The sequence below is a fragment of the Elephas maximus genome, chromosome 25 (genome assembly GCF_024166365.1).
Source record: "Elephas maximus indicus isolate mEleMax1 chromosome 25, mEleMax1 primary haplotype, whole genome shotgun sequence".
Lineage (NCBI taxonomy): Eukaryota > Metazoa > Chordata > Mammalia > Proboscidea > Elephantidae > Elephas > Elephas maximus.
The window spans coordinates 24,648,770-24,669,544 of NC_064843.1; positions in this window are offsets into that span (position 1 = coordinate 24,648,770).

The following is a 20,775-nucleotide window of genomic DNA, read 5'->3' on the forward strand; positions in this document are numbered from 1 at the left end:
GTGTGTGTGTGTGTGTGTAGAGAGAGTGTGTGTGTGTGAGTGTGTAAAAGCCAGAGCAAGTACCAGTGCCAGGAGCCTGTGACAGGCTGGTAGGGGCCCCTCTAGCTCTGCCCAGCCTCTGAGGGCCTTGGCATAAGCCACCGCTATGACTGGTTCAGCCCTGCCCCCAGCTCTGCCCAACCCCAGAAGGGAGTTGTTGACCCAGGCAGTGCTCGGGGGCCCCCCTTTGCGGATCTGACACAAGTCCTCTGAGCCCCATGACCGGACTCTGGGCTGCCACGGCCCAGCCTGCGGTTTCTGGCAGGAAGCTTGGCAGCCACCCAGAGGTGGGTGTGACCCAGAGCAAAAGTTCCCTGGACTGCCTGCCGGCTCTTGGCAGCATGGGGCCTCCCTGTGGTCTGCTTTTCAGACCCTGGTGGGTGAGCCTGAGCCGGTTGGGCCTACTGTGTGCCCAGCTCTTGTTGGGCACCATTAGGTAGGTGATCTGGTTGAGCCAAATCCATTGAGCTTAGTTCTGCAAACTCTAAAGCCTCCTTTGTCAGGGCTGGAGATACAACACCGATCACTGACCCAGAGACAACATCTTGAAGAGGGTGACAGCCTGAAAACAGCTGGGGGAATTCCTGGGAACACTGAGGGTGAGGGACCACTTTCTGAAGGAGGTGCTGTTTCAGAGGGCCAAGGAAAGAGGGGGCTAGAGAGGGTGGAGTATTCCAGGCAGAGGGAAGAGCACGTACAAACGTCTGGAGAAGGCAGATAGCAATGCCTATTCTGGAAGCAGAAGGTGCCAGTGTGGCTGGAACTTACTGGGGTGGGGGCAGGGGATGGTGCACATAGGGCATCGGGGTAGGATTCCCGTCTCCTTCCGAGAGATGAGAAACCCAAGCTCTAGGAGCTTGAGATCCTTACCCCAGACCTCTCTCTTTCACAAAAGCTGAGCTCCTGAACTTAAACCAACATTTGGGCCCAAGTTTATCTGTAAAGCCATGTCCCTGACACCCTCAAAAATATCTGTTTCTGTGGGGCAGTAAGACACATATGGGAGCCTGGGTGGCACAAGTGGTTTGTGATTGGCTGGCTAAATGAAAGGTTGGCAGTTCGAACATATCAGTTGCTCTGCAAAAGAAAGGCCTGGCAATCTGCTTCTGTAAAGACTACAGCCAAGAAAACCCTATGGAGTAGTTCTACTCTGTAACACATGGGGTTGCCAAGAGATGGGGGCTGACTCGATGGCAGCTAACAGCAGCAACAAAGACACACACAAATTCATACCACCAATATTTTGGGAGCAGCTACAGCATTTCAGCCACAGGGTAGGCGGTCGGGGGGTGGCCAAATGGGTGTAAAGATATGGCCTTTGAATAACAGAGGTGATGTCATGGGGTGGCTGGGGAAGGAAGGTTTTAGCCCCCATCATCTCCATCAGCACCCCAAACCTCAAATATAGTAATAACAAACCTGGATATGGATGGGAATACCTCCGTCCCAGGGGTGGATTATCCAATAGTCAAGGTAAGCACAGTGCTTACCAGATCATCCATAGTGAACAATTCCACATTTTTTCACCACGTCAAAGACTCTGCTTCCAGGTATGGCTGGCATCTGTCTCTCTCCCAACCCCACAGCAGTTTCCTACAGAATCAGAGCCTTTTTTAAAATTTGCAATCCCTGACAGGGGCGGCTGACCCAGTAAGCAAGGGCTTACTTGTGCTTACTTTGCTTACTGGGTCATCTGCCCCTGCTTCAATCTTTTATAAAACATCACTAAGCATCGTTGAAGCCTTGCTATCTGAGCGGCTCGAAGGAGCCCTGGTGGTGTGGTGGTGACGTGGTTGGCTGCTACTAGTTGAGCACTCATTGCATGCGTTTTGCATACAGTATTTCAGTGAATGGGCACCTGAATTGGTTTCCTATTGTTGCTGTAACAAATTACTACAAATTTAGTGGTTTAAAACAACACAAATTTATTACCTCACCATTCTGGAGTCAGAAGTCCAACATGAGCCTTCCAGGGCCAAAATCAAGTCCTGGCAGGGCTGTTTCCTTCCAGAAGCCCCAGGGGAGAATCTGTTTTTTGCCTTTTCCAGCTTCTAGAGACTGCCTACATTCCTTGGCTCCTGGCCCCTTCCTCCATCTTCAAAGCTTCTCCTTTTTCTGACTCTGACGCTCCTGCCTCCCTCTTGTAAAGACACTTGAAATTACCCTGGGCCCACCTGGATAATCCAGGACAATCTCCCCATCTCAGGATCCTCCATTTAATCACACCTGCGAAGTCTCTTTTGCCATTTTCATAGGTCCTGGGGTTTAGGAGCTCTAACTTCAGTAACAATGAAAGTGATCATGTATTGAGCACCCTGCAGGAGCCAGCCATGGTGCTAAGCCTGCTTCATAAAAAGTGGTGTTTCTAATTCTCACAATCAGGCATCCATAGTTTTACTTTCTTAAGAAGACTGGTGAGGTTCAGAAGAAAAATCATTGCCATCGAGTTGATTCTGACTCATAGGGACCCTATAGGTCAGAGTAGAACTGCCCCATAGAGTTTTCAAGAAGTGCCCGGTGGATTCAAACTGCCAACCTTCTGGTTGGCAACCATGGCACTTAGCCACTATGCCACCAGGGTTTTCAGAGAAGTTAAGTAATTTGCCCAAGTTCACACAGCACAGGTTCCTATGACTCCAAATCCTACGTTTGTGATTTATTTATACAGAAACGTGCTTAACATGTGCTAATACTAAGTGTACAGCTCAATGACTCTTCGCATTTGTATACACCCATATAACCACCACCCAGATCGAGAACCATTTCCAGAAGTTTCCTTCATGCCCCTTCCAAGGCTATATATACCCTCTGCCTGTCAGGTGAACACTCTTCTGACCTCTGTCACCACCGATTAGTTTTTCTGGGAGGAATGGTTTAAGACCACTTCTTTCTCTGAGGCAAGAAGGGAGTCAGGAGAGATTTGGAAGTCTGAGGGGAGAGCTGGAGAGAGGCGTGAATGGTCACAGAGGAAGTGAGGCCCTCTGCTGACAGTGAGGAGGGGAGGCAGGTGCGAAGGGGGAAGAAGGCACGGATCAGCAGCTGCCCAGGGAGGTGGCAAGAGATGAGTGGAAGTATTACCACCTGCCTGTGAGGACTCCTCTGAGCCGGAGCATGGACTTTTCCTGGACTTTTTTCTCCCTGATGACTGAGGATGGGAGAGTGTAGACAGTGGAAGGTCTTGAGGCCAGGCCAGATCAGGAGGCGCTTGGGGCTGGCATCAAGGGTGTTTGTTGAATGAAAGTGTGATGAGTCTTCCATACACAGTTCAAAGTGTGGAAAGACTGGCAGGAACTGCCACTTTGCTGGTTGGTTATTTACGGCTCAGTTCCCCAAAGTGCCGAGTTTGGTACTGGCCGGATATGACAGCCCAGAAAATCTTACTGAGTCTTTGGGCTGCTGCTGAAGCAGTTGCCGTCGAGGCAATTCTGGCTTATGGCCGCCCCATGTGGGTCAGAGTAGAACTTTGCTGCATAGGGTTTTCAGGGGCTGATCTTTTGGAAGTAGATTGCCAGGCCTTTCTTCTGAGGTGCCTCTGGGTGGGCTTTTGGTTAACAGCTGGTACTATTTATATACTTACATGTATGTATATATGTGTATAAGGAGCCCTAGTGGCAAAATGTTTAAGTGCTCGGTTGCTAACCGTAAGGTTGGTGGTTCAAACTTATCCAGCCACTCCACAGAAGAAAGACCCGGCAGTCTGCTTCCATTAAGGTTACAGCCAAAAAATCTCTATGGATGGAGGCATTGAGGATGGATGAACCCCCAAAACTATTACCCCGAGATAATCTTTAACTTTAAACCAAAAATATCCTCTGAAGTCTCCTTAAAATCAAACACAGTAGTTTAGCTTAAGAGTAGAGAATGTCTGCCTTGAGCATTTTGTTATTTTAAGAACTATCTATAGGGAATCAAATGCAGCCCTGCTAGCACAGTGGTTAAGAACTCAGCTGCTAAACAAAAGGTTGGCAGTTCAGCTTCGAAGGCCAGAGTAGCAAGGACGGGGGTTTGGGGACCATGGTTTCAGGGGACATTTAGGTCAATTGACATAACAAAATGTATTAAGAAAATGTTCTGTATCCCACTTTGGTGAGAGGCTCTGGGGTCTTAAATGCTAGCAAGCGGCCATCTAAGATGCATCAATTGGTCTCAGCCCACCTGGAGCAAAGGAGAACGAAGAACACCAAAGACATATGATAAATATGAGCCCAAAAGACAGAAAGGGCCACATAAACTGTAGACTACAGACTGGAAGAACTAGATGGTGCCTGGCTACCACCAATCACTGCCCTGACAGGGAACACAACAGAGAACCCCTGATGGAGTAGGAGAGCAGTGGGATGCAGACCTCAAATTCTCATAAAAAAGACAAGACTTAATGGTCTGACTAAGATTAGAGGGACCCTGGAGGTTATGATCCCCCGACCCTTTGTTAGCTCAAGACTGGAACCATTCCTGAAGCCAAGTCTTCAGACAGGGATTGCACTGGACTATAAAATAGATAATAATACTGGTGAGGAGTGAGCTTCTTGGCTCAAGTAGACACGTGAGACTATGTGGGCAGCTCCTGTCTGGAGGGGAGATGAGAAGGCAGAGGGGACAGGAGCTGGCTGAATGGATTCAGGGAATACACGGTGGAGAGGAGGAGTGTGCTGTCTCATTAGGGCGAGAGCAGCCAGGAGTACACAGCAAGGTGTGTATAACTTTTTGTATGAGAGGCTGACTTGATTTGTAAACTTTCACTTAAAGCACAATAAATAAAGTAAAAAAAAATGTTGGCAGTTCAAATCCACCAGCCGCTCTTTGGAAACCCTCTGTCCTACAGAGTTGCTATGAGTTGGAATTGATTCGACAGCAACAGGTTTGGTTTTTTATAAGGGATCAAATTGACAAGAGCAACTCAAAAGATTAGATGGGAAACTTAGGGAGCAGTGAATTTATGTTAATGGGGGTGGAGCAACTCAGAAAAGGAGGGTGAGAATGGTTGCACAACTCGAAGAATATAATCAATGTCCCTGAATCGCGTATGTAGAAATTGTTGGATTAGCATATGTTCTGCTGTGTATATTCTCAACAACAGCAAAAATAAAATATTAAAAAAAAACCATGGGCAGTTCTGATCTGTTGCACAGGGTCAATATGAGTTGGAATCAACTCAACAGTAACATGTGTGTGTATATGTATCTATATACATGTATAGGTATACATATAGATATATATATACACACTTTTGCTTGTCAACATTATTTTCAGTTTTTCTGGTTGGTTATTGCTGGCGTAAAAATGTTGTTGGTTTTTGTTGTGGATGGTGTACCTGGCAATCTTGCTAAACTCTCTTATTTGTTCTAATACTTTATCAGCTAATTCTGTTGGTTTTTCAAGGTGGATGATCATAGCATGTACAATAACAGCTTTATCTCTTCCCTTCCAGCCCTTACACCTCTTATTCTCTTCCCTTACAGCTTTAGCCTGGCTCTCCAGCCCTACATATTCGATAGTAGCCGTGATAACGGGCATCTTTACCTTGTTAGGAACAGTATTTTAGGTGAGTTTTCGGTATAAAAACCAAGTTAAGGAACTTCTTTATGTTCGTAGTTTGCTGAGAGTGACTATATTTATAATCATAAATAACCAAGGGCCTTATCAAAAGTGTTTTGCATCAATTGACATAAGCGTTCCTTTTTTTCCCCTTTGATCTAATGATGCCGTGAATTACGCTGGTGGGTTTGCTGACGCTGATGCATTGCTGGGATAAACCTGATCGTGCTGTATAGTTGTTATTTTAACACACAGCTGCCTTCGGTCAGAGAATATTTTATTTAGTCTTTTTTTCGTCCATGTTCATCAATGAAATGGGCCTGTAATTTTTTTTTTTCTATGTTGCCTTATCTACATTTTGGAATGAAGATTACACTTGTCTCACAAAGCTAGGTCAGCTGTCTTCTTTTTTTATTTGTTTTGGAGCAACTTATGTAAGATAGGAACGAACCGCTTGTTTAAAAGGCAGCAGAATTCACCCATAAGACCATCTGGGTCTGATTTTTTTGGCGGGTGGGTGGTGAGAGGGCTTTGACTATCATTTCAATGTTTGTAATGCTAATTGACCTATTCAAGCTCTCTAGTCCTTCTTGGACCAATCTTTTGGCATTTTATAATTTTCTGGGAACTTACCCATTTTCTCTAAGGTTTCAGATTTGTCAGCACATAATTGTTTATGATAGTTTTTAAGTTACTTTTAATCTCAGTTAAGTCCATGTTATTTCCCTTCTTTCTGCTGGATTTTATTGTACTTGCTTGTATCGTCTCTCTTTTGTCATGGACTATCTTGTCAGGAGTCTGTCTCTTGTATTGATTCTGTCCTAGAGCTAGCTTTTGGTTCTGTTAATCTTCCACGTTCATTTTTCTCTAGTTCATTGATTTGTTCCCAGAAATTTTTCTGTTATATTTTGGCCCTTATTTTGGTCCTTACAACCCCAAGTTCAAGGAGCCCTGGTGGCACAATGGTTAAGTGCTTGCCTGCTAACTGAAAGGTCAGCAGTTCAAGCCCACCAGCTACTCCTCAAGGGAAAAGGCCTGGCAATCTGGTTCTGTAAAGATTACAGCCTAGGAAATCCTGTGGGGCAGTTCTATGCTACCCTATAAAGGTGCTGTGAGTAGGAATGGATTCGATGGCATCCAACAACAACAACAATACCCTGAGTCCCCGGGTTCAAGGCCACCCAGTGGCTCCTGGAGATTTGCTTCCAAAAAATCAGCCACTGAAAACCCTAAGGAGCACATTTCTACTCTGACCTACACAGGGTGCCATGGGAGTCAACTCGACAGAAACGAGTACTCTGAGCTGTTACGTCTGCAGCAAGGTCGCATCCATCTTGTAAGCCATAAAGGGCCCAGCAAATGGCCATGGCTGGCCGAGTCTGGGCTCCAGCCCAGAAACACGAGGCTCCATATCTCCAGACTGGCTGCCTCCACACTTACCCTGCCCCTGGCCTGGCTGGGAGGGACTCATGGGGACTGCTGGCTGCTGCCTGCTTAGCTGGTCAGTAAACATCCAGACCCTAGGTACCCCTCTTTGGCTTCTTCTTGCCACCCACTCCCTGAGATGGGCAGGAGGTCAGAGGTTGGCTCCTGGCCCTGAGATCCCAGGTGCCATGAAGGCCTCTTCTGGGACAGCGGTGGGGCTTGAACAGCTTAACATTTGGCTTCAGTCTGAGCTGGCAAGGATGAGCTTGTAGAGAGCAACATGGTCCCACCAACGGGTGGAATGTGGTGTTCCCAGCACACGCATGTGACTGCTCGCCACATGGCTGCACAGACCAGTGTGAGCTGGGGGCTCCTGGCAGTAAGTGGTCCTCGTTTGCTAGGCAAGGGGCTTGGCATCAGGGATGTTTCAAGAGTACAGCTGATGGGCCAGAGATAAGCCTGCAGGGGAGCTGGGGCACGTCATGAGTGGACCCTGGAAAGGGCTCCAGAAATTGGCATGAGAGCTTATTTGCAGGCCTAGTGTGCCAGGGAGAAGGCACTGAGCCTGGCACATGTTTAGGAGCTAAATATGTATTTGTTGAATGAAAGAATGAATTGAAGGCACACCATAGAAAAAAACAAACTCAAAATGGATTAAGGGCCTAAATGTGCAAACTAAAACCATAAAATGCTTAGGAGAACAAGCAGGGGCAATGCTGTCAGGCCTAGCTTTCAACAATGGATTATCTAAAGTATTAACAAAAGCACAAATGGCAAAAGAGAAACTAAATAAGTGGGACATCATAAAACTTTACAACTTGTTTTCATCAAAAGACTTTACCAAAAAAGTGAAAAGACAAGCTACCAACTTGGAGAATATCTTCCGAAATCATATATCCAACGAGAATCTAATAACAAAAAAACAATTTAACAACAAAAAGACAAATAACCCAATCATAAAATGGACAAAGGACTTGAATAGACATTTCACCAAGGAGGACATTCAAATGACCACCAAACACATGAAAAGATGCTCAGCGTCATTAGCCATCAGAGAGATGCAATTCGAAACCACAATGAGATACCATTTCACTCCCACTAGGATGGCTTAAAAGAAAATAACAAACATTGGTGAGGATGTGGGGAAATTGGAACCCTCGTCCATTGCTAGTGGGAATGCGAAATGGTCCAGCTGTTGTGGAAAAGTGTGGTGGTTCCTCAAAAACTTAAAAATAGAACTACCATATGACCCAGCAATTCCACTTCTAGGTCTATACCCAAAAGACTTGAAAAGAGGCTCGAACAGAGAATTGTGCACCAATGTTCACTGCAGCACTATTCACAACAACCAAAAGGTAGAAACAACCTAAATGCCTGTTAACAGATGAATGGATAAACAAAGCGTGGTACATACATACAACGGAATACTACTCAGCCAGTAGGAGAAATGAAGCTTGATACATGCTACAATATGGATGGAGCTGGGAGACATTATGTTGAGTGAAATAAGCCAATCACAAAAGGACAAATACTGTATGACATCACTTATATAAAAAGACAAGAAAAGGCAAGTGTTTACAGACCAAAGTTTATTAGTGGTTACCAGGTGTGGGAGGGAAGGGGAAAAGGGGGATTAACAGTGGTGGAAAGTTGCATTGATTAAGGGTAGGGTTGTACAGCCAATTATTGTAATTGCTATCAATAAGTTGTACACCTGTAAAGAGTTGAATTGGCAAAAGTTGTGTGATATATTTATAACAATGATTTAAAGAATAGCTTACTGAGCCTGCTTATGTACAATCAAACACTTCATGGGATTTGGTTCCTTGGTTTAGAGGTTTAGGGTCATGGTTTTCATGGGGCGTCCCAGTTAATTGGCCTAATGGCGTGTTTAGTGCTTCTGTTCTACTTCCTAGTTCATTGCGTAGTGCCTGGGGTCTTCAAAGCCTGCAAGTGGCCATCCAAGGCACAGCTGGTCTCTATTCACCTGGAGCAACAGAGGAAGGAGGAGAGTCAGGGACAGGAGGAGGATATGGAATGTGTGCCTAATTGCCTCCATGAACAACTGGCTCCTTTGCCGTGAGACCAGTTACTGTACATTTTGATCAAAGGTTCTGTAGAAGGATCACCATCAAAAGGGATAAAATGCAGAACAGAATTTCAAATTTTCATGGACTCTAGACTTTCTGGAGCCATGGAGGCTGGATGAACCCCTGAAACTATTGCCCTGAGATAATCTTTAAACCTTAAACCAAAAATATCCCCTTTAGTCATGCAAAAACTGAACAAAATTTTAGCTTCCTAGTGAAAAAGGCCTTCCTTGAGCATTATGCTCTTTTAAGAACTATCTATATGCTATCAAACTGACAAAAGCAACTTGAAAGATTATGTAAGAACCTTATGTTAATGAGGGAGGAACAACACAGAAAAGGAGGGTGAGAAAGGTTGCACAACTCCAAGAATATAATCAGTGTAACTAAATTGCACATATAGAAACTGTTGAATTGTATGTTTTGCTGTGTATGTTCTCAACAACAAAATAAAATTTGGGGGAAAAAAAGAATGAATTGGGGGGCGCAAGCTCTAATTGCAGCTCAATTGCTGTGCACTCTTGGGCAAGTTCCTTGGCCACAGTTTTCTCATCTGCAGTACGAGGAAGGGGTGAACTCCATTCTTCTAGGGCTTCTTGGTGCTAGGGGGTCTATGCTTCTATGGCTGAAATCATTTCTAGGGGTGGCAGTCCTGATCCAGAGGGAAGCATGGAGGGAGGGGCTCAGGAATGCAGAGTGCCAGGACATCAGAGACAGAGGTGCTCCTCTAGGTTCTCTGATGTCTGATTAATTACCAGAGTTCAGGAGATCACATTAAGTTGGAACCAGTTTGTCAGGAGGGATCAGGCGGCAGAGAAGAGGGGCTCTGCCCTTGGCCAGACATCCTTTGGAGGAGGTAGATAGCAGGTTATGTTACCCTCTTACCATCTAAGAGCCTCTCCACCAGTCAAAATGTCCAGTCTCCGGAAACTTACTTGTCACTCTTGAGCTCCTATAGGTTCCATTATCTGTCTCATCCATTTATCCACCAATCCATTTGTTCATCCATCCATCCATTTGTCCATTAATCTATTGATCCATCTATCCATCCATTTGTCCATCGATCCATCATCCATTCATCCACCCACCCGTCATCTTCTATCCATCTGTCTGTACATCCATCCATGCATCCATTTGGCACGTAGTGTTTATGCCCTACTATTAAATAAAGAAATAAGAAATAAAGTCTATTCTCAGTAGGAGCCCTGGTGCATAGTGGTTAAGAGCTCAGCTGTTAACCAAAAGGCCAGCAGTTCAAATCCACCGACTGCTCCTTGGAAACTCTGTCCTATAGGGTCGCTATGAGTCAGAATCGACTCAACAGCAGCAGGTTCGAACAGGTATTCTCATAAGCTCACAGACTGGAAGGGAAGAGAGAGACAAGCGAAGAGATGATCACAGCACAGTATCGTAAGTGGGTAAGTACTGGTGCTGAGGGCTAACCCAGCTGGTGGGGGAGATGGCCTTGGAAAGCTTCCTGGAGGAGGTGATATCTGATCTGAGCCCTGAAGCAAGAGTAGGAGTTGTCCAGGTGAAGAGGAAATTCAAACAGACGAACAGGCAAGAACAAAGACCTGGCGGAGGCATGAGCTCTTTGGGGAGCTGTGAATAGCTGAGTCTGGATGAAGCCTTGAGAGTCAGATGGGAGTTGGGGTGAGATGAAGCTGGAGAAGCCTAGTGATAGAGGGTCCTGTGTGAGTGAACCAGGGGGCTTGGCCTTGGGGCATTTGTGACTGGGGTGGGAATAGGGACTGAGGCCTTGGGGATCTCTGGAGAGGGAGGAAGGCTCTGGGCCAGGCATCAGAACCCCAAGTTCCTTTCTTATCTCTACCCCTGAACGACCATAGGCAAGTCACTTAGCCTCTCTGGGCCTCAGTTTCCCTAGCAGTACCATGGCAGGGCTGCCCTTTGTGGTGTCTTGGGATCCTCCAGCTCTGAGGGAGCCCCTGAGTCACGTGTCTTCAGCAAAACCAGTGCCATGTGAACATCTGGCCTGGCTTGAGGAGGGAGTTAATTGTTCCCAGTCTCTGTGTGTGTTAGGGGCAAGTGGAGGTGGGGAAGGGGAGGCATTCGTTAGGGGCCACCCCTGCAGGGCTCCCAGTCATGGGATATACTGAGAAGGGGTGAGTCACCCACCACTCATCAACTTGGCCCCCAGGGTCCCCAGGTGGGGGAGGGGAGCCCCATTTCCTGAGGGTACCCAGTGGTTTTCAAATGTTTATTAGCAGCAGGCCCTTTGTTCAGAACAGATCCCCACCAAACTCTAGTATTTAAAACCGGGCCAAGGAAAACTCTTTAGGCAAAGGAGGTGGTAGGCTCTGGGCACTTTGCCACCCCACAGCAGCCCCGAGCCCCTCCAAGTCCACAGATTCCAGTTGGAAAATCTTTGGTCTTGGGAGGAGAGACTGAGATCCAGAGGGTGGAAGGGACTGGCCCAGGTTACATGGCACAAGCATCTGCTTCTCTCCTCTTCTGGCCCTGACACTGCCCTCCCCCAGGCCTAGAGGATGCAGGATAAAAATCTTCCCCCTCTCTCTGCAGGCCCTCACTTCCCCTAAAGAAAACTGAGTTTCCAGGGCCACGCAGTTCTGCTCACCTCATGTAAACCTTAGCTTCTCAGGGCACCCCAAGAAGTGAGGACTAAAGCTGCACTCTGCAAAGCATGTTGGTCCTCGTCTCTGGAGCTGTTTCCCCATCTGTACAATGGAAAGAGAAGGTGAGAGACCAGAAACAGCTAGAACTCGTGGAGGACTTACTATGGGGGAGGTGGCCTTGGAAGGCTTCTTGGAGGAGGTGACACCTGAGCTGAGTCTTGAAGCAAGAGTAGGAGTTGTCCAGGTAAGAGGAATTCAAACAGAGGGATAGGTAAGAACAAAGGTCTGGCAGTGGCAGGAGAACTTAATCTGCCCTGCGGCCCTCTAAGGCATGCATCTTTATCACCCTTACTTTACAGATGGGGAAACTGAGGCACCAAGAAGTTAATTAACTTGCCCAAGATCACATAGCCAATAAGGGACAGAGCTGAAATTTGAACCCAGATGGCTGGTCCCTGGTGGCACAGTGGTTAAAAGCTTGCCTGCTAACCAAAAGGTCAACAGTTCAAATCCACCAGCTGCTCTTTGGAGGCCCTACGGGACAGTTCTACTCTGTTCTATGGGGTCACTATGAGTAGGAATCACCTCGATGGCAACGGGTTTAGTTTTTTTGGTTTGGCTGGTCCCTGAGGCCCTGCTCTTACCCACTGTGCTCTATCACCTCTTATCAGAAGACCTGAAAGCTCTTTCTGGTTTCATCGTCTGAGATCTGGACAGTAAGATAGAGGTGGTTCAGAGGGATGGGAGGGATGGGATGGGAATTCAGTCCTGGCTCCATCACCTACTTGCTGTGTGACCTTGAATGAGTTGCTTCCCCTCTCTGGGCCTCAGTTTCCAGGCCAGCTTATTGTGCAAATTAAGTGGCAAGCCAGAGTGGTGTCAGGAGATGGTAGCACTCACCATCATTCTTCCTTCAGTCTCCACCCCTGCCCCTCAAGCCCCTGCTGCCACTCTCTTTGGGTGGGGAGGGGGTGGAGGCCAGAAGTGAGACAGGAAGACTTTTCCTCCCATCTCCAAGCCTCCGGGGTCTGTCTCCAGGAGAAGCTGTTCTCTTTCCCCCCTCCCCTCAGAAAGGATCAGCAGGGTGGGGTCCAGCCCCACTCTCCCTCTGAGCACAGCCTCTGCCTCACCCTCAGAGCCTAAACCCTGCTCCCTTGGAGGTCAATTCACCCTCGCGGAGACCTGGCTGGGAGGCAGGGGACATATGGGGTGCCCAGGCTGCTATGAGGGGGTGTCTGGATCAGCTTCCAGGCCAGTGGGAACAAGTTGGATGGTAAGGCCCTGCTGCTCTGTCCCACCAGTTCCACCAGCCCCAGAACAAACACTTCATTACTGGAAGCCCAGCCAGGCAGAGGGGGATGGAAGGGGCCACATTAGAAGATACCATGCTGGGTCAGCCAAACCACGGCTGCTCTCGGCCAGCGGCCCAGTGGCCCATGGACTGACCACGAGGGGCTGGCTCGCTGGATGTTTATGGAAAAGTTGGCCCCAAGGCTGGTCCAGCTGCTGGGCTGGGATCCCCTGGGCACCCTCAGTCCTCAAAATGTCAGCTTGGCAGGGGACATCAAAGGCTGCAGCTGGGCCTTGTTTTCCTCCACGGCCCGCATGGGGAGTGAAGGGCCAAGGAGCCTGGCGGGTGGCAGAGAAGGGTCAAAGTCTTCCAGCCACCCCTGGGCCTCCTCGTCCAGGTGTCTGAGCTGGGATGGGGGGCCAGGCCCTTTCCATATACTCCCTGGAATGCAGCCTTACCTGGGGAGAGGCGTGTCATGCGCTCTGGATCCGGCTGCCAGTTGCCCTCCAGTCAGCTCTGACTCATGCTGACCACGTGGGTGTCAGAGTAGAATTGTGCTCCATAGGGTCTTCAATGGCTGATTTTTTGGAAGTAGATCACCAGGCCTTTCTTCCACATGCCTCTGGGTGGACTCAAACTTCTAAACTTTCAGTTAGCAGCTGAGTACGTTAACCCTTTGTATCACCCAAGGACTCAGGCTTTCTTGGTTTAAATCCAGGCAATGCCCCATACTGGCTATGTAACTCTGGACAGTTTGCTTAACTTCCCTGTACCTTGGTTTTCCCATCTGTAAAATGGGGCAATGATAATAGTACCTACTTTCTAGGTTGTTCAAAATGATCAAATGATTTAATATTTGTAAAGTGTTTAGAACAGTCCCTGTTGAATACTAATTCCTATAAATGGGTGTTACAGAAGTCTTCCAACTTAAGGAATATTGCTGATCATTGGTTCCATGAATCAGGGGCTGAGGTTGTGGAGATAAGTCAGACTTAGATCCTTCCCAGGCAGCTTCAAAGTCAAAGGATGGGGGCTGGAGGGTAGAGTCGGGGGTGGTGATAAACCTCCCCCCGCCACACCCATTATAGTCACCCTGTACTTGGCTACTGTTGTTATTAGGTGCAGTTGAGTCATCTCCGACTCATAGCAACCTCGTGGATAACAGAAGGAAACATTGCCCAATCCTGCACCATCCCCAGAATAGGAGGTATGTTGCAGCCCACTGTTGCAGCCACGGTGTCAGCCCATCTCATTGAGGATCTTCCTCTTATTCAGGGACCCTCTACTTTACCAAGCATGATGTCTTTCTCCAGGGAACATGTCCAAAGTGCTTGAGAAGCTCCTTAACAACAACAATTGGCAACTAATTGGTGTAATTGTGAGTTTACTACCCGCCCTCCAGCCTGTATGTTTGTATGAGCAGGGGCCACCCAGTTCGTTCCAGGCTCTAACCCAACACCCAGGCCCAGCCCAGAGCCTGGCACCGAGTCGGCGTTCAGGCCTTGACTGTGGAGTGAACCAATGAACATCCGATGCTGTTTGAGCCCGTGTTGCAGGCCCTGTGCTGGGAGCTTCGTGCCCATAGCCACCTCCAGCCCCTTCGGCAACCTCATGGGGTAGGTTGTATTACTCTTTCTGTGCTCAGAGATGCAAACTGAGGCTCCGAGAGGTCAAGTGACTTGCCCAAGGTCCTACAGTCGATAAATGGCAGAGCTGGGACCTGAACCCAAGTCTAAGTTCAAAGCCTGCATGTTTAACCTAATTGTCTTCCTGAAATGCTGGTGTGCTATCAAAGAGCACAGCACCCCTCAGGCCAGGAGTTCAGAGAGCACCGCCCAGCCTGACTGGAGGCTTCTGAGATAAGAGCAGTCGGATCCAAGGCATGGGGTATTGTAGGCAGAGGGAACCGCTTGTGGGAAGGCAAAGAGGCAGAGCCACCTTGCTGTACAACTCTGCGGCACAATGTGTTTATGGAATTGCAAGAGCTATGGTGTGAAGAAGGAGCCCTGGTGGTACAGTGGTTAGCGCTTGGCTGCTAACCAAAAGTTCAGCAGTTTGAACCCACCAGCTGCTCCGTGGGAGAAAGATGTGGCAGTATGCTCGTATAAAGATTTGCAGCCTTAGAAACCCAATGAGGCAGTTCTACTCTGTCCTATAAGGCCTCTATGAGTCTAGATCAACTTGATAGCAACATGTTTTTTATGTTTTTTTTTTTTAGGGCTGAGGTATGTGAATGGTGGCAGCAACAGGTGAGAAGGCTGAGGGATGTCTGCAAACAACCTTGAGTGCCAGGAAAAGGCTTTTGGTTTTTATGGGGTAGGCTTCGGTCAGGCGCACCTTAATCCTCAAATTGACATCTTTCTTTAAAGAGGTCTTTTGCAGCAGATTTGCCCAGTGCAATATGTCGTTTGACTTTTTGGCTGCTGCTTCCATGGGCATTGATTGTGGATCCAAGTAAAACGAAATTCTTGATGACTTTTGGGACTAAGGTGCACCTGACTGAAACCATGATATTTTCAATCACTTCATATGCATCTGAAAACTGAACAATGAATGAGGAAGACCGAAGAAGAATTGATACCTTTGAATTATGGTGTTGGTAAAGAATATTGAATATACCATGGACTGCCCTGGTGGCTCAGTGGTTAAGAGCTCGGCTGCTAACCAAAAGCTTGGCAGTTTGAATCTACCAGCTGCTCCTTGGAAACCCTATGGGGCAGTTCTATTCTGTCCTGTACGGTCGCTATGAGTCGGAAGTTACTCCGTGGCAATGGGCATGGACTGTTAGAAGAACGAACAAATCTGTCTTGGAAGAAGTATAGCCAGGGTGCTCCTTGGAAGTGAGGATGGTGAGACTTCTCAAGTACTTTGGATGTGTTATCAGGAGGGACCAGTCCCTGGAGAAGGATGTCATGCTTGGTAAGGTAGAGGGTCAGTGAAAAATAGGAAGACCCTCAATGAGATGGACTGACACAGTGGCTGCAACAATGGGCTCAAGTATAGCAATGATTGCGAGGATGGCACAGGACCGGGCAGTGTCTTGTTCTGTTGTACATAGGGTCGCTGTGGGTCGGAAGCGACTCAACAACACCTAACAAAACAACAACATGAGGTGGATTGGAGCCTCTGGAGAATCCCAAGCAGGCCCTGCAAATGGCCAGATGTATGACCATTCTAGTGGCCAGGATGGAAGATGAATTACAAAGGAAGAAGGCCGGAGGCAGAAAACAAAACAAAACAAATTTCTACAAATAACAAACTTCAGTATTATTATTCATGGTGAACTCTCTCCCCAAATCAAAACTTAACTGCCCCTCCTAAAAATGTTAAACATAGAATTACCCTATCACCAAGCAATTTCACTCTTAACCATATACCCAAAAGAATTGAAAACACGTATCCAAAAAATATTTGTGCAAGAATGTTTGTAGGAACATTTTTAACAACAAATTTCGGGAAAAAAAAGTGTCCATCAGCTGATGAATGGATACACAAAACGTGATACATGCATAGAATGGACTATCGTTTAGCTATAAAAAGGAACAAAGTGCTGATATCTGCTATAACTCTGATGAACCTTGGAAACATGCTGAGTGAAAGAAGCCAGACACAAAACGTCACATACTGTGTGGTGCTTTTCTTATGCTCTATCCAGAACAGGCAAATCCATAGACACAGGGCCTGGCAGGGAAGGGGAATAGGAAGTGATTACTTAATGGGTATGGAGTATTTTTCTGGAGTGATTAAAATGTTTTGAAACTAAAGAAAGGTGGTAGTTACACAAGATTGTGAATACACCAAGTGCCACTGAATTGTAAACTTTAAAATGGTTAATTTTATGTTACGTGAATTTCACCTCAATTAAAAAAAAAAGAAAAAGAACTCAACGGTGGCTCAAAAGGTTTGTGCTTGACTGCTATCCTAAAAGTTGGCAGTTCAAACCCACCAGCGGTATTGCAGAAGAAAAGGCCTGGGGATCTGCTTCCTTTAAGATTACAGCCAAGAAAACCCTATGGAGCGGTTCTACTCTTCCATGAGTCAGAATAAACACAATGGCAACTAATAACAACAATCTCATGGGGCTATTGTGAACATTAAAACAACAACAAAATAACAATTTAAGGAGGCACTTGCTCTCAGGCTGGTGCACAAGCAGGGTAGGCATCTGACTGCCAGTGCCACCTTAAATGTTCGTCTAGGGCAGTTGGCCTGCCTCACCCTAGTCCCAGACCTGCTGTGAGTTTGATAGAATAACTATCCCCCATTTGATAGATCTGAAAACTGAGGCTTCCCCAGGCTGGGCACCTGCCTAAACTCACATGGCTAGGAAGGAGATGGCACCCCAGGTTTCCTTAATTTTGAAGCCTGGAGCTCTTTTTACCCTGCTGAGCTGCCTCCTAGCCTGGGGATGGAAGGTCCCAATCCACACCCCAGAAAGCCCAGCAACCAGGAGAGTTGTCTGAAACTGGCTTCTTCTGGCTGGTGGGTGGCTAGGAGAGCTGACCCCTAGAGCAGAGGCCAGAGATTCCTCTCTACATTCCTGGGGGTTAAGCCTGGGGACCCAGGCTCCCAGCATCAGCCATCACGTTCCCTAGAAGGAATCTCTACTCAAAACAAACCCCAAAGGTCATTTGTCTGGGAAGGAGTGTTCTGTCTCCACCGTGGTGTAGGACAGAGGGCCCCAGAGTTTTAGGAGACCACCCAGGTGCCCAGATGGGGATGACCTGCTTCTGGACAGCCCAAGAGTCCCTCCTTCCCCTCTGGGTCTCCTCTGTGAATGCAGTCTTGGTGGAACAGGTAGACAGAAGAAGAATGAGCACCCAGTTGAAGTTGCCAAGCAGCTAGAGAGCACTAGTGCAGCAAATGTGTGGGTACACAGGAATTGCTCATTTTGTGTTTGAACTGATACTACCCCCACCACAGAAAAGCACAATGTCCAGAGTAGTCTTGCCTCTTAGCTCTTTTCAGCATTCACGCCTGAGTGTCAATCAGTTAGGAGGTTTTAGGCTGCAAGTAACGGAATACCCGGCTACTTATGACTTCAATAATAAGGACTTTTGTGGTTTTTTTGTAGCATGAAATCTGGAGGTTGGGTGATTCCCCATGGGTGATTCCAGTATTGGTTAATTCAGGGGCTCAGAGAGGTCATCCAGGATCCATATTTCGGCTCTATCATCCTCAGGGTGTTGACTTTAGCCCTCAAGCTTGACCACTCACGGTCTCAAAATGGCTGCCAAAGTATGAGGCGTCACATCCTCACACCACTTCGGGAGGTTCTCTCCACATATCTTTTTTTGTGTATATAACATTCTATTATGCTTTCAGTAAAAGTTTACAATGCAAATTAGGTTCTCATTTGTCAATTTCTATACAAATTGTTCAGCGACATTAGTTACATTTTTCACAATCTATCAACATTCTCTTTAACTGTGTTCTGGTTGTTCCCTTTCCAGTGATCTAGTTTTCCTGCCCCCTTACCTTCTCATCTTTGCTTTAGAGTAATTGTTGACGTTTTGGTCTCATATAAATGGTTTTTTAATGGAGCATCTTACTCACAGGTAATATCCTTTATTTTGGTGCCACTCTGTTATTTTGCTAAAAGGTAATCTCAGGGGACAATTTGGATTCAGAGTTTAAAGAGTATTTCAGGGTGATAGTCTCAAGGAGTCCTCTAGTCTCAACTGGTCCAGTAACTCTGGACTTTTTAAGAATTTGAGTTCTGTTTTGTTTTTCTTCCATCCTATCCAGATCCATCTATTGTGGCCCTGATCAGAATGGTCGGTAGTTGTAGCCGGGCACCATCTAGTTCTTCTGGTCTCAGGGTAGATGAGGCTGTTCTTCACATGTCTTCTTATCCTTGAGACCAGCCCTTCGCAGAAACTCCCAGCAGACTTTCTTTAATGTCTCATTGGCAACTAGTGCCCACTAATACCGTCTTCTTCTCTTCATTCTGGGCACACAGCGAGGCTACATTTCCTAGCCTCCTTTGTAGTTAGTTGTGGTCATGCAACTGAATTCTGGCCAATGAAATGTGAGCAAAACTAATTGCATCACTTTCAGGACTGGCCTATAAAAGTCTCCTGCCCACAATCCTTGCTCTTTTTCTTCATCTTCCCGCTGAATGGAGAGGACTCTGAGGATGAAGGCAGAGCCACAAAATAAGAAGAGTCTCTGTCCCTAAATGACTGCATGGAGCACAGCCTTCCTGCTGAGGCTCACTGTACTATGAAGTGAGAAAGAAATAAACATTTATGGTGTAAAGCCACAGAAATTGTGGAGTTATTTGTTACAGCAGCCAGAGTAACTTAACCTAGTCAGTACACATGCCCAGCCGTAATAACCTTGAATGGCTTAGCCCCTGGGTAGGGGGAAGGGTTTCCTTCCTTGAGCATCCCCTATTCCAGAACAAATCAAGTTTTTATAGGGAACGATGAAGCAGGAGAGAGAATGAGTGAGTGGTTCTAGACGTGAGCTGGATTGAAGGCCAGAGGAGGATGGGGCTTAAGGAGACAGCTGCTAAGGTCTTAGGTCTAAGGGACTGTTCTGACCTCCCACACTGGACCCCATGAACTCGCAGGCAAGCCTCAGAGAGATTCCATTCCCAAACTGCCACTCTGATCCTTCAGGGGAGTGGGGAGACAGAATTGCATCTGTGGGTACATAGCTGAAAGCTTGGAAGGGCTGACAGGGCACTCCATTTTTCTTCTGCCAAATTTGGTAAGTACTGTTGGAGCTGAGAGGAGCTCGAACAGGAAGGAGAAGGCTTCTGTAGATGCCAAATTTGGCCTGACCAAACCTGCTGTCAAAGGGGTCAGTAGCTCCTTAGGATACCCCAGGGCCCTTCTTGGCTCAGCCCCCTGGTCTGCATCCCATGTGTCATCTAGTGGGTGGCAGAGAATTGGGGAACTGTTGAATCATAACATATTGGTATCTCCACGGGAGGAATTTTGGGTTCTTAGAACCACGTGTTCATAGAGTCTTACCACCAGGGGCTCTTGGGGGCCTAGATCCTTGGGGCCTAGTGGGCCATGAAGGGGGCTGTCCAGGCAGCTTCTCCCCACTTCCCCTTGGGAAGCAGATTTACATGGTGGTTAAGAGGCCAGACTTTATCACCTTGATTCCATCTCACCTTTCTAGCCCAGAGACCTAGACAAGCTAGCTCACCTCCCTGAGCTGAAGTTTTCTCATCTGCAAAATGGGTGAGGAAAATTAATCCCTTCAACATGGGTGAAGATGAATGAAATAACAGATATAAAGTGTTAGCCAAAGACCTTGCACCCAGTAAGTGCTCCTTAAGTGCCAGCTTCTGTCATCATCATGGGGAGGGGAGGGTCCACTTTCAGATTCCACCCCTTTCCCCATCCTGCTTGGCCAAACTCAGGTTTGGTAGGAGCCAGTGCACTCCTACCATTTTTGTCTTCAGAGGAGACATACCAAGTAGAACTCTGTCCTGTCCAGCATGCCACCAATCTGCTCCATGTCTCAGTTTTCACATCTGGACAATGGGCACAATCAGCTCCCAACTGCCACTACTCACAGAGCTGTAACAAAACTCAACTGAAGTGATAGAGAGTTATGGTTTAGTAGACAGATGCTCCAGGCACCTGGGCTTGGGCTTGCATCCCAGCTCTGGCCTTCTCTCACTTTGTGACATTGCAGATGCCACTGAGCTAAGGTTTTTGGGCCTTTGAATTTTGAGATAACACTGGTTTCCACCTTAAAGGAACGATGAAATGTGACCAGGCCTGTAAAGTCCTCAGCTCTATGCCTGGGACTGGGGAGCGCTCAGTGAATAAGCACA